Below are 13,448 nucleotides of genomic sequence, written 5' to 3'. Positions count from 1 at the left end.
TTCCTTCCTTCCTTCCTTCCTTCCTTCCTTCCTTCCTTCCTTCCTCTCTCTCCCTTTCTTTTTTATAGTTTAGCTTTTTTTAAATGATTTGTTTATATAGTTTAGTTTACAACATTAAGTTCCACAATCCCTCAAGTTTCAAATTTTCTCCCCCTCTCTCTCCTCCCCCACCCCCATGGCAGCATGAAGTCAAATATAGGATTTACAAATACCTTCACATTAGTCAGGTTGTAAAGAAGGATTATAACCAATGGAATGCGCAATGGGAAAAAGGAAACAAAACAAGAAAAAGGAAGAGAACAATAAGTTTTTTTTTTAATTTTTACGTTTGATGGTCTTTATTTACAACTTTATTGGCAAAAAAGGCAGAGGGAAAATTTAAAACGGTTTACAGAGGGCATACCAGATGATGCTGTCGGCTTAAAGAAGCTGCATCTTTAATGTCCATCTGATTAATTATCCAAAGAAACCCAACACTGAATCTGCATAAGTAGTCTATTTATGAAGTATAGTGCTCTTATTTTGGGAAGTCTTTCTTTTAATATATATAAATACAAAGGAAATAAAATCACTCATTAAAAAGATGCAGATTAAATAAGGGATATTTTCAGTATGTATGTTGTACTTGGTAATAACACATGACTAATGTAACTCATAAGTTGGAAAAAAGCAGTTATACTTCCTACTTCAATTATTTACAAAATATTTTCTATAATGACCACTATATTTCAGATTACTCACGACTTACACTGAACTTACTATGAGGTGTAGTCAAGGTCAGAATAGAGGTGATAAGGGTGAATATTCCTTTTTTTCGGTTGGAGGAAAAGGTGCCCTCCCAAAATCATTGTGAGAAACCAAAAACATCCTGTTTAAGAATTCTAGACAGGAGAAAAAAATAATGCAGTCAATTTCAATTTATGTTGAGCTGACAATTTTTCTCATCTGACTTGCTTGTTGTCATTCCTCTAGGTCGTGTGTTTAATTCTTCTTCTAGTTCATCCAAATACTCTCCAGTAAAAAGGTTTTCATCAACAGGAACAGCACCAATAACTCCATTTTCCTGTTCTTCATTATTTTCTTCCAAATCACTTTGTTCTGCATTTTCTGCCCCACCTCCTGAAGCTTCACTCAATTTTTCATCCTTCTCTACTGAAGTATATGTACTGAATCTTTCAAGACTGGCCACAGTAATACCAGCCTCATTCACATCCTTTGGAATATACTGGCTCAAATCTATGTCGACTCTTATTAGATCTTCAACCTCATCACCACCTGTTCCTTGAGTGTACCGGGTATCATCTGCTTCTTCATCATCATCATCAACCAGTCAGGATGAAATTCAAATACTTCATGGCCACCTATCACCAGTGCTTTTCCTGCCTTAAAGTCTGCTTTTCTTCTTTCCTTATCTTGTTCAAGCTTATCAATCTTTTCTTGTCTTTTCCTTTTTCTTCCATGCAAGAAAAGACTCAAGAGTGATTTTGGTAACATTTGGTCCTAAAGCAGAATACTCTCTTTCTATTGGATCTTCTAATGAAATTTCATCTTGTTTTTTTTCTTTCTTTTTCTTTTTTTTTTTTTTTAATACAAAACCAGGAAGAAGAGCATGACGGTACATACAATTATCACCACCTTCAGGGCAAACTCAAAAGCAGCCATAATTGTTGTTTTCAATAGCATCAGGAAAATACTTGGCACATGAAGAAATGCTCTAATTCACTATTGATTAGAGAAATGCAAATCAAAACAACTCTGAGGTACCACATCTCACCAGTCAGATTGGCTAAGATGACAAAACAGGAAAATGACAAATGCTGGAGAGGATGTGGGCAAACTGGAACACTAATGCATTGTTGGTGGAGTTGTGAACTGATCCAGCCTTTCTGGAGAGCAATCTGGAATTATGCCCAAAGGGCTATAAATACTTTCATACCCTTTGATCCAGCAATACCACTCCTAGGGTTATATCCCAAAGAGATCATAGAAATGGGAGAAAGATCCATATGTACAAAAATGTTTATAGCAGCTCTTTTTGTTGTGGCAAAGAATTGGAAATTAAGGGGGTGCCCATCAATTGGGGAATGGCTGAACAAGTTGTGGTATATGCATGTTATGGAATACTATTGTGCTATAAGAAACGGGGAGCAGGCAGTCTTCATATTTACCTGGAGAGGCTTAAAAGAACTGATGCTGAGTGAGAAGAGTAGAACCAGGAGAAATTTGTACACAATTACAGACACAATGTATGTGTGATGACCAACTTTGATAGACTGGACTCTTCTCAACAATGCAGTGATATAAGTCAATCCCAAAAGACGCATGATGGAGAGAAAAACATGCATCCAGAGAAAGAACTAGAAAGAACTAAGTTTATATCCAGGTGGAAGCAAAATACCTGATCTTTTTCGTTCTCTTATTTGATTTTATGTCCTCTTTACCATTTTTCATTCCAGCTGGTACAATCCATCCTTATAACCTGACCAATGTATAATGTGAAAGTATTTACAGATCCTATACTTGACTATAAGCCTCCATGGGGGGAGGGAGGGTAGGGAGGGGGACAAAATGTGAAATTCAAGGAATTGTGGAATTGAATCCTGTAAACTAAAAGGAAAAAAAACAAATTAATAAATTAAAGAATTTAAAAAAAAAGAAAATAATGGAAAAAAGTTGTTTCAACGGGTAAAAGAAGTCACGTGATTTTCAAAACAAAAGAAACAATCATTGTCTCTGGAAAAAAAAATACTTGCACACTATTTGAGTTTTTTTTTTCTTTTCTGCCTTACCATGCTTCTTGTTCACCATTTCTTCCTGCTTTTTCTCATCCCAATTGTCCATTGTATCTTTTTCAAGTTCTTCATCTCTTGTATCTATATAAACACTTCATTTTTCACATTTTCTTTCCAGAGATAATCCATGGGAGAACTTAGATTTGTCTCCTTTAGTACATTTAGTACATTGCCCTTGCTGGAAGAATGCATATACTACTGATTTGGTACTTATTTTTGAGCAACTAGTGGTTTGAATAGTTCGTGTAGCTCCTGAAGCTCTTTCTTCTTGTCATCTTTCTTCAATTTTTTATCACCTTCATTTTGTTCATCCTGTCATGGATTTTGTTGACCAAATTTAACTTGATGAGTCATAGACATGATGAACTTCTATTGCTTTGCCCCTTTCTTATTCTTCAAACCAAAAGTTTTGTCCTCTATGATTTTCTCCTTCTTTTTCTGCTCTGCCTTCTTGTTGCCCCCAGCTGGAGCCTGTTTCTTGGGGGGCTTCCCAGAGAGGGCCCAGGCTCAGGGCACTGCACCTCTCAGATCCAACTGGAGAGGAATGGGAGGAAGGGAAGAAGTCCACTGCCGCCACTACCACTGCCACCTAGCCTGGAAGGTGAGTCCAAGAACAATAAGTTTGCTTCAATGTGTAGTTTAGTTTTTATTTCATAATCATAAACTTAATTCGATTGTCTAGCCCAACTTGTGCAAGGAAAAAGGAAATGAAATCCATAGAAATTTGCAGCAAGTGAGAGCACAAGGATTACATGGTGTAAGAGCAGATGGGGTTTGGGGGTGCTCTCTCCAGCTACAGAGGAATGGTTTGATGGTTGACCATAAACAAAACAAATAAAACTTATGAGAGTTGTTCACATCAGCAATAGTGATCTTCTTGCTGGTCTTGCCATCCCCAACCCAAATGCTCCATGGCTTCCACAATGTTCATGCCTTCTTTCACTTGGCCAAAGACAACATGCTTGCCTTCCAACCAAGTCTCAGCAGTAAAGATGAAAAAGTGGGAGACATTTGTTTTGGGTCCAGCATTTGCTATGGACAAGATGCCAGGACCGGTATGCTTCAGGGTGAAGTTCTCATCAGCAAATTTCTCCCTATAGATGGACTTGCCACCAGTGCTATTATGGCATGTGAAATCACCATCCTGCCACATGAACCCAGGAATGATTCTGTGGAAGCAGGATCCCTTGTAACTAAATCCCTTCTCTCCAGTGCTCAGAGCACAGAAGTTTTCTGCTGTCTTTGGAAACTTGTCTGCAAAGAGCTCTAAAGTAATCTGGCCCAGGGGCCCATTATCAATAGCGACGTTGAAGTACACATTGGGGTTGGCCATGGCCACAGATTCCTGCACTGGGAGTGATGGCAGAGGAATAAGTGGCAGGGATCGGCATCTGGCAGACAGAACCAAGACGAAGACTCTTGGTGGCAGTGTCTGCAAAACCTAAGTTTCTTCCTTTCTGTCTGACTACCCCCCCCCAGTTTTCTTTATCATTATCCACATCATACCCCCTAATTGTGGGTATTCCGTATGTTTCTATCCATGCCTTTTTCTCTTCTTTTGTTTCCCACTAGCGTAAGCAGTTCCCATGGAGTTTAACCATCACGTCCATGAAGATGATTCATGGATATCTCTATCTAAATCATCTGTCCCCTGAGTTTCATTTCTGTAATGTTATTGTCTATTAGATATCTCAAACTAGATATCCTGGAGATATTTTAAAATGAGGGGACTCTACTAGTTGGTCTTTGAATTCCTTTTCAGCTCTAGATCCATGTTGCTATCTGATAAAAACAAATAAATTGTAGAAACACTGGAATATTTTCTTCATTTTCTTTATAATTATTGTCCTCCTATCTGTGAAAGTGCTTGGGACAAGGTGGCTTTGTTGTATTTCTATTCAGCTTTTCATATATTTCTGTTTACCTGCACTGTTTTGTTGTTCTTGTTTTATTGAGCTATTGCTACTAATAATTACCCTCCATATTCTTCCATAATGTTTTAGAAATGAATTTGTACATGAAATTGGTGCTAACCTTGTCAGTCATCTCTTTCTGTTTGGTAAAAAGTAAGTGTTTGCTGACTAAATCAGTTTCAGTACTGTTTTGGCTTCCTTGTTTTGGCAAGTACTTTACATTGGTTAAGGGGATTATGACAATCAAAGTCAATATCTCTTCCTTGCCCCACTCCTTCTAAAAACTTGGACAATCCATTTAAATAGGTCAGGTTGAAGCTGTTAAAATTTTATGCAGTGCCTTCTTTACATCCTAAGTTAATATATATTTTTTTAAATGTAAACTTCCTGAAGACCCTATCTTATTTGAATTTATTGAAGTATCCTAAGTTGAGTAGTTAATCCATGTTCAGGGAGATAGGTACAATTGTGATAAAGACACTGTTCATGTAACAAGCAGCATTCCAGAGGGAGGGCATTAGTTCCTGACTAGGGAGGATTCCTGCCTGAACCTTCCATTTCACTCTTTGAAACTGTCTCACCCCAGCAACCTGTGTCTAGCCTCCAACTAGTGACATCCAAAGACTAAGATGAACCAACTTCTTAGCTCACTGGTGAAAGCTCTCTTGAGAGAATAAACATACTTAGATTTCCATCATTTTGATTCTTCAGATAGTGTCAATTAAATCTTATTCCTCAACTCATCAGTTCTTCAATTCAGTAATGTCTCCCTCCTTTCTTTTTATGAAGTGATGAGAGTTTGGTGACAATATCATATTTTCTTAGGAAGTAAATGGAAAGTAATTGAAACCTATTCTTCTTGCATATATAGAATGGCTTAGCCCTCTGGCACACTACCTTGCTGCTGTTGATATTGTGGGCCCTCTTCCCCTGCTTGCATGCTATTGCACTCACCAATCATTAATATCCCCATTGGAGGGCAGGCAAAGGAAAGGAGAGATGGTGAAAGAAATTCCACTGCACTGTCCATTAGCCAAGGAAATTGGAAACTGTTAGGCTCTGAATTATCTGTGGTTTTCTCTTACATGGGCAATATAAGTCCATTAGCACAAATAATCACCAACTAGTTGTATTCAGCTTTGACACTAAAAGTAAAAATAAAAATCCTTTCATCAAATGTAGCTACCCTCTAGGATAGTTTGCACAGATAATTTATTTCTATTGGTTGGGCACAAAACAAAGGAAGGTTTGTCATGTGATAACTCAAGAATATTTGTGATCACATTCCTTATTATCCCTTTCCAGGACTATTCAAATGCTAGGCTGCTGCTTCTGGAAAGACAGCATGATGTAGCAGGAAGCACAGTGACCTTGGAGTAAGGAGACATAGGTTGAATGTTTGCTTGGGCACTTAACTAGCTGTATGACCACAGTCATAGTGAAGTCATTTTATCTCCTTAGCTTCTGCTTCCTCATCTGTAAATTGGGGAAAATAATAACAATATTGGAACTATGTGTTTCTTAGGTTTTTTTTCAAAGGATAATGCTTTGAAAAGTTTTCTTAATGTTGTTCAGTTGTTTCAGTCAGGTCCAATTCTTTGTGACACATTTGGGAGTTTTTCTGATAAAGATACTGGACTGGAGTGGTCTGCCATTTTCTCCTCCAGCACAATTTGCAGATGAGGAACTGAGGAAAACACAATTAAGTGATTTGCCCAGATTCACACAGGTAGTAAGTGTCTGAGGCCAGATTTGAGCCCAGGAAGAGGAGTCTTCCTTATTTTAAGCCTAGCACTTCATCTACCGTACCACCTAACTGCCAGAAAACAAAACAAAACAGAAAACAACACAAAAAAAACTCCTAGTTCTTTATAAATGACTTTTTTATGTGGCACTTAAGTCAGTCAATAAGCATTTATCAAATGACTACTATTTTCCAGGCATTGTGTTAAGCACCAGGGATACAAGAAAATTCAAATGACAGTTTCTGTCCTCAAGGGGCTTACAATCTAATGGTGGAGAAAATGAGCAACACATATGTACATTTTTTTTTAAAAAAAACTCACTTTTCCTTGCATAACCTTTTAAGGAAAATTAGTAATAATTATTTTTATAGGTAAGGACATTAAGCCTCAGTAAGGTTGTGATCTAAAGAAGGTTGCACAACAGACAGCAGGCAAACTAATTCAAATCCAGTGCTCTTTTCTCTAAGCTACCATCTCTTATTCACTTCCTCTCTTTTTAGTTCTTTCTCTCCATTCCTTTTCCCCTTCCCCTTTCCTCTTTCCCCCTCTTCCCATTAGCTCTTATATACCTGAAAATAGATGAAAACTCTTCTTTTAAACCATTTATTGTGCCTTTCTTTATTCAATTCCCTCATGTCAGAATGACCCCTGACAGGAAGATGAGCTCAAGGCCTGGCCTGGCTTGCCAGAAGAAATGAACCTGGAGGGAATTGTTTGGATAGTGCCCAGCTGAAGAGCAACAGAAAATGCCTTTTCAGCAGTCCTACAAACCATTTCATGTCTCGATGTTTTAAGAATCAACCTCCCAGGAGAGTGTAATAGCAGTTAAAAGTTACTGCTTCTTGTTTAAGTTTTCCATCAATGAATGTTGTGGGTCTTGTGTGCAGAGGAAATAAATATACATCTTATACGTGAAAATAAAAAAAAAAGTGTTACTTGTTAGCATCTTTTTATTGATGACTGCAAGTGAAAATTCACTTAAGTAAGGCTATTCGTGTATCTCATTATCTTTACTACCTCAGTTCCTTAGCATGGGCAGACAAAACTCAGAAAGGTTCCATTTTATTTAAAAAATTATTTATTGACATATTTTGTTTTTATAGTACTCCTGTTGCCTATTATATCACTCCCCCACTCCCCTTTCCCTATTCACTAGATCAGAGGTGGGGAATCTGCAGCCTCGAGGCCATGTGGCCCTGTAGGTACTCAAGTGCGGCCCTTTGACTGAATCCAAACTTCACAAAACAAATCCCCTTAATAAAATGATTGCTCTGTAAAACTTGGACCCAGTCAAAAGGCTACACCCAAGGACCTAGAAAGCCACATGTGGACTTGAGGCCACAGTTTCCCCACCCCTGCACTGTCGTTCCTTGTGACAAATAATAAGAAACAAAGACATAAGCAAAACTAAATAATAAAATGATTTTGACAGAATATGCACACCCAGAGTTTCTCCACCTCTTCAAAGGTATAGAATTCCATTTTCTCACATTTTTCAGTAACAAATTTGTTCAACATATTTCACAGCATTTCATTTCATTTTTTAACTTGCTATGTTGTTTCTATTTCCACTATTGTAGTTATTGTGTACATTATTTCCCTGATTTTGCAGACATTACTCTGTATCTGTCTATGTAAGCTTTCATTATTCTCTAATTCTATGTATTCATTTTTAAGGAGCAGAAATATTCCATTCCAGTCACGTACCACAGTTTGTTTAACCATTCCTCAATCAATGAGCACTTTTGTTTCTAGTTCTTTGAATAGCTTCATTTTAAAAGTGAACTCATACTATATCACTGTTATCTTTTTACTTATGTAACTTTTTTCTTTAATTAGGAAATGTGTTAAATTATTGAAATATTTCAAAGAAATGACTTTTATTCATACTTAAGCAAGTTCTTGGTTAGTTGTGTCTGATTTTTTGTTATCCCATTTTGGTTAATCTTGGTAAAGATAATGGAGTAGCTTTCCATTTTCTTCTCCAGCTCATTTTGTAAATGAGGAAACTGAGGAAATAAGGGTAAAGTGACTTGCCCAGGGTCACACAGCCAGTAAGTATATGAGGCCAGATCTGAACTCAGGAAGGAGTGTTTTCCTGACTTCAGACCTGGCAATTTACCCACTCTCAACACTTAGCTGCCCACTTAAGCAACTAGGGTAATAAAACTTAAGTGGAATGCTTAGAATTTCTACAGGTCATAGACTCAGAGAATTTAATGCTACAAGAAAACTTAAGTATCATTTAGGCCAACCACTTCATTTTACAGAGGTCTAGAGAGGTTAAGTGAGCTTGTTCAATCAATATTTTACAGGTTGTAAATACCACCTGTAAAGGTAGAATTTGAATCCAGGTTTCATGACTACAGCCAAAGAACTTTCCATTGGATGTAATCATACAAGGGCATTTATTGATGACTCATGAGGGCATCTGGGTCTTAGAATGAGGTGCCTTCTGTACCAAATTACTTTTTTGCATCTTCACACCCAATAATCCTTTTTGTTGCCCAGCATATACACCTGCTCAGGAGTTTTCAACATTGCTTCAGGTAGCATGGTGCAGTGGACAGCATTTGAGGTGGAGTTAAGAAGATGGGTTCCAATCTCACCTCAGGTACTTAGTTACTATGTGACTCTGGGCAAATCACTTAAATTTCTCTGAGACTCAGTTTCCTCATCAGTAAAATTAAGCAGTTGAATTTGATGACCTGTAAGTTATCTTCTAGCCCTAAATCTATGATCCTAAGATTTTTGCTTCCCCTTCCCCTGAAGGAGCTGCCTAGTTTGGATCTTGGAAGGGCCTTGAAACTAGATGGCTTCAGAGATGGGAAAGGAAACAGGCTTATTTTAATACCACAATGCAAATAGGAAAGCTAATGGAGGAAGCTGCCAAACTTGTTTATTGTTAGGACTGCACCTGACTACTCCCTTCCCTTCTTCATATAGGTCCTTCTGACTGTAAAGTACAAGACCTAAGCAGTATGCTTTGGAAGAGCAGGGGGCCTCAGGAACCTAGAACTTTGTTCTTCTCTAGTAGCAGTTGTGTATTAGCAACCATTCCAGCACACAGGGTGGGCTGCTAGCATGGGGTCTTTGATTTGCTTTTCTAAAGGAAAGACAGCTGCAAAGGGGTCAACAATCTTAGTTTAATTAAACAATGAGAAAGACATACAAGTAGAGAGAAATAAGTATCCAAGAAAGAATTCAATAGACAGGGCTCTAATTGTCTAAACAGAATAATAGATACCTAATCACCAGACCAGGGAGCATCAATATCTGGGTTCACAAAGTGGGGGGGAGGGTGCTCTTTAACAATTACTTACCTAGACTCTCTGACCAAGTCACAAGGAAACATTCTTCCCATCAGTGAGCCCCAAAGTAAAATACCAACCTCCTAGTATATATAGTTTTCAACTAATAGACTCAGAGCCAGAAGGCATCACAACCCACATGACTCAGTTCCTAATAGACCCAGTGCCAAAAGGTGTGAAAGCCTTCTGGAAAGCAAGTCTCCTACAAGCAAACTTTCCCCTAATTAAACTTCCCCTTAGAAAAGTTCCTGCCCTGAAGCAATATAAACCTCCCTGAATCACCTGGTGGCCTCTATATGACTCAGGATGTGTCACACTTGTAAACTGAGCCAAAGTTCAAAGCAGCAAGACATCCATAATTGAAATGCCTGTTTACCTTTAGACTTGGGAACACAGCCCATGTTCCAAGGGAAAAAGGAACACATGTGATCACATAAGTCTATTAATAAACAGGGAAGACCTTATGTTCAATTATCCCTACAAGTTTTTACAGGGATTTCCTTTTATTAGCAACCCAGAGAAGATATCAAGCTAAGGAGAACTTATCCTACTGATAGGGTCTGGAGGAGGCAAAGGTTTACAATTAGGCCCCTCACCTTCCTATTTTTCAATCTTCCATCCTACTTTACCTTAATTCTCCCCCCTCCTTCCCTCTCCCCTCCACTAAATTTTGTCAGGAGTACAACTAGCATCTGTTAAATAATTGACACTAAAGTGTTTCAGTGATTAAATCAATCAATCATACATCCATCCAATAAACACCTATTAAGTCTTGCTCAGTGGAAAACTCTGCTTCTAAAGATTGGGTTCTGGCAGATTTGAGAGGAGGCAATAGAAGGAAAATTCCCTCCCTCTCTGTGGGAAAGACTGCTTCAAAGAGGAGTGTGATTCTAAATCTATTAGGGTTACTCAGGGAGACCAGGAGGTAGGAAGAGAGCTAGTATTTGTGACATTTAGGTGGCTAGAAACGAGCCAGGATAAATGAGGCAGCATGAAGGAAGGAGCAGTGGGGTGTTGTGAATATTTACCAGCAATAAGGGGGTAAAGGAAAAAGAAACAGACAATAACACCTACTCCGCTAGAGCAATTGTAATTTGCAGTGTGCATGGCAGCAGGGCTTATAGCTCCTTTGCTAGTTCCTTCTATGCAATACAACCATCTATTCCACATGGGGGAGGGGTTCAGGAGGAAGGCATTCTCTCTCCCCCACCCTTTGTACTCCCTTTGTACCAGAGAAGGAGGAAGAATTTATTTTCTTTTTTCTTTTATGGGGTATTTACCTTATTATAAAATTTGGATTAAGTATTTGGTCATAGGCTCTGTATCATCAGCATCTTCCACAAAACTTTCAAAAATTCCCATTCAGTTCCCTATGCTGACCTGTAATATAGTGAAAGCCCTATAGGGAAAGTTGTGATGTGGAAGGGGTAACTGCTATTATAGGGTGACTCTAGGGATAGTGGATTTGGAAAGAAAGCAATGGGAAAAGGAGTTGACTACCATTGTAGATTCTGTCTTCAAATCCCATTGTTGTTTAAGAAGTACTGAGAATTGTTGCTTAGCATGATATTAAGAGATACAATCTCTGGGTATTTGTATTGCCAGCTATTTTATGTTGTAGAAAACAATGGTATGAATGAGAGAGTGAGAAGCTGAGGTTGAATTGGACATGAATGTGCAATAGAAATAATGACTAGAGAGTAGAATGAGTGTGAGAAAATGGGGAAAGTTGGGTTGAAGTTTGTCTCTGTTCAAGTGAGTGAGATATGTTTAGGTATGATGCCTAAGTGTAGATTTCTAGAGGACTGGGTTTGTCTCAAACATTAATCTTGATCCATCTATGGGATAACAGAGAACATGACTATTAAAATGTCTTCTCTATGTCTGTATCTCTTAGCTAACTGACCAAGTTTTGTGCTTCCTGGGTGCTAGTCCCATCTCCTCTTCCCTTCCCTCAGTGATATCAAGTTCCTACCAGTCTCCACATAAGAAAGATGAAGAGTAGTTTGGGCATGTTCAGGACCTCAAAGAATGATTGAAATAAATGTGGAAGTCAGTGAATTTCAACTGTGCATACGGTGAGAAGTATAAATATTGGATTCTAAGTAAGGAGCATACAAATTGTTTGTTTGAATTGTTTTCTAAGGAGAGTGTTCCAGGGGATATCTAACAACCCACTAACTCTACTAAGAACTGAGGAGGATACAAGGGAGAATAATACAGTCCCACTCCCTTCCTGGAACTTAATAGAGAGATAAGTTTGTAGGGAAAGAAAAGCGAATCATATCAATTACTGTAATTCTAGACACAATCTAGAAATGTTTTTATGGCAGTCCAGAGGATGGAAGATGACCTCATGAGAGTCAGCGTTTGAGTTGGGCCTTGAAGGATCAGATGGAATTTGACCAGTGGGGTTGTGTATTCCTCAGAGAGGGAACAGTTTGTCCTAAACAACAACAACAACCAGAGTATGTTTGGAATATATACTCTACTGCTTTTTTGAAGCAACTTGCATTTTAAAGAGAAGAGACAGTGATGCTGAATATAATCTATAATAATGTACTTTCACATGGGAGAGGGATCAGGATTCAGTGACCCACAGATCATATGGTGTGACTAAACACCTACTTTACCTATTCTATTCTGACCCTACCAGTAATTCTAGATTCCTTAAGTTAAATTTTCCTATACTATAAACTGAATGTTTACTAATTTAAAAATTTGGGTTGTTTCATAATGATTGATATCTGCATTGTTTTCTCAACCGTTCTGCATGAAAACTCCAAATAGCATTCAGCCTCTAAGTTCCTGCAATACAAACCTCAAAAATCTAGTGATTGATAGTAATAGATTATCACCATATATGTTATTTTCATTAGCGTAGAGGAGACTGGAGAAGTCACGCAGGATAAATATTTTATTCATGAATAATTAAAATTAATTTCCAGCCATCCATCACTGAAGAATCAACAATCACAATCACAAATGAAGAAGTGTCATTAACCACAATTCAAAAATGAAAGGGAAAGGAGAGGAGGTTTCATCACCTGCTAGGCTGAGAGTTTCTGGGTTTGTGCTTGCTTCTCCTTTGCTCCACGAACTGTTTTACTTGTAATATAAAGGCCAGCAGCAGCATAACAAACACTGACAGGCTTTAATAAAGAGATATACAATGTCTCGGATGTATTTGAGGGAATCCTTGCTGCCTGTGGTTTTGTATATGGTTATGGTAAATAACTATTCTCCTGATTCTTGTGGTCTGGCCTTTGAGTAAGCATTTGACCACTGGAGACGCATTTAACCTAAATCACCCACACCTACTGATAGCTTCAAATGAAAACAAAACAAACAGTATCCTGTGGACAGGCAAGCCAGCGTAGGAACTGCAGCTCCAATCTCAACCACGTTGTGTTTTGTTTCAGCTAGTATGAAATGTAGGTCTGATAAACCAAAAGCCTGGGAACACCTTCCTTTCATGTTGGTTTTGCCACTGTGAGTTTCCCCTTTCTCCATGGTTGGTTCTTCCAGATTCTCTTAGTAAATGAGGCCAAGTGGGAGGAGAGGATGACGGACTGAGGCCCTGAATACTGTTAGTTGTATTTCACAAGGGAATAGCAAACTTAACATCTTGACAGAAAGCATTCAACCTGAACTGAAGCTACAGGAAAGATTGAGTGTCCTTGTCTC

The 13,448-nt window shown here is 38.3% G+C and overlaps 2 pseudogenes; both read right to left on the bottom strand.

Annotated features, from left to right (window-relative positions):
* Positions 1-307: 307 nt before the first annotated feature.
* LOC138151301 (zinc finger CCCH domain-containing protein 15 pseudogene) lies at positions 308-1,621 on the bottom strand (annotated as a pseudogene).
* Positions 1,622-2,724: 1,103 nt separating this feature from the next.
* LOC138151300 (zinc finger CCCH domain-containing protein 15 pseudogene) lies at positions 2,725-4,125 on the bottom strand (annotated as a pseudogene).
* Between the last annotated feature and the right edge of the window lie 9,323 nt (positions 4,126-13,448).

Source organism: Petaurus breviceps, unplaced genomic scaffold (assembly GCF_028583685.1).
Source record: "Petaurus breviceps papuanus isolate PSGF00001 unplaced genomic scaffold, PetGlider_PUasm1.0 90897, whole genome shotgun sequence".
NCBI classification, from domain to species: Eukaryota; Metazoa; Chordata; class Mammalia; order Diprotodontia; family Petauridae; genus Petaurus; species Petaurus breviceps.
Note: the sequence above shows the minus strand (reverse complement) of the source record. Positions and strands in the feature narration are given on the sequence as shown.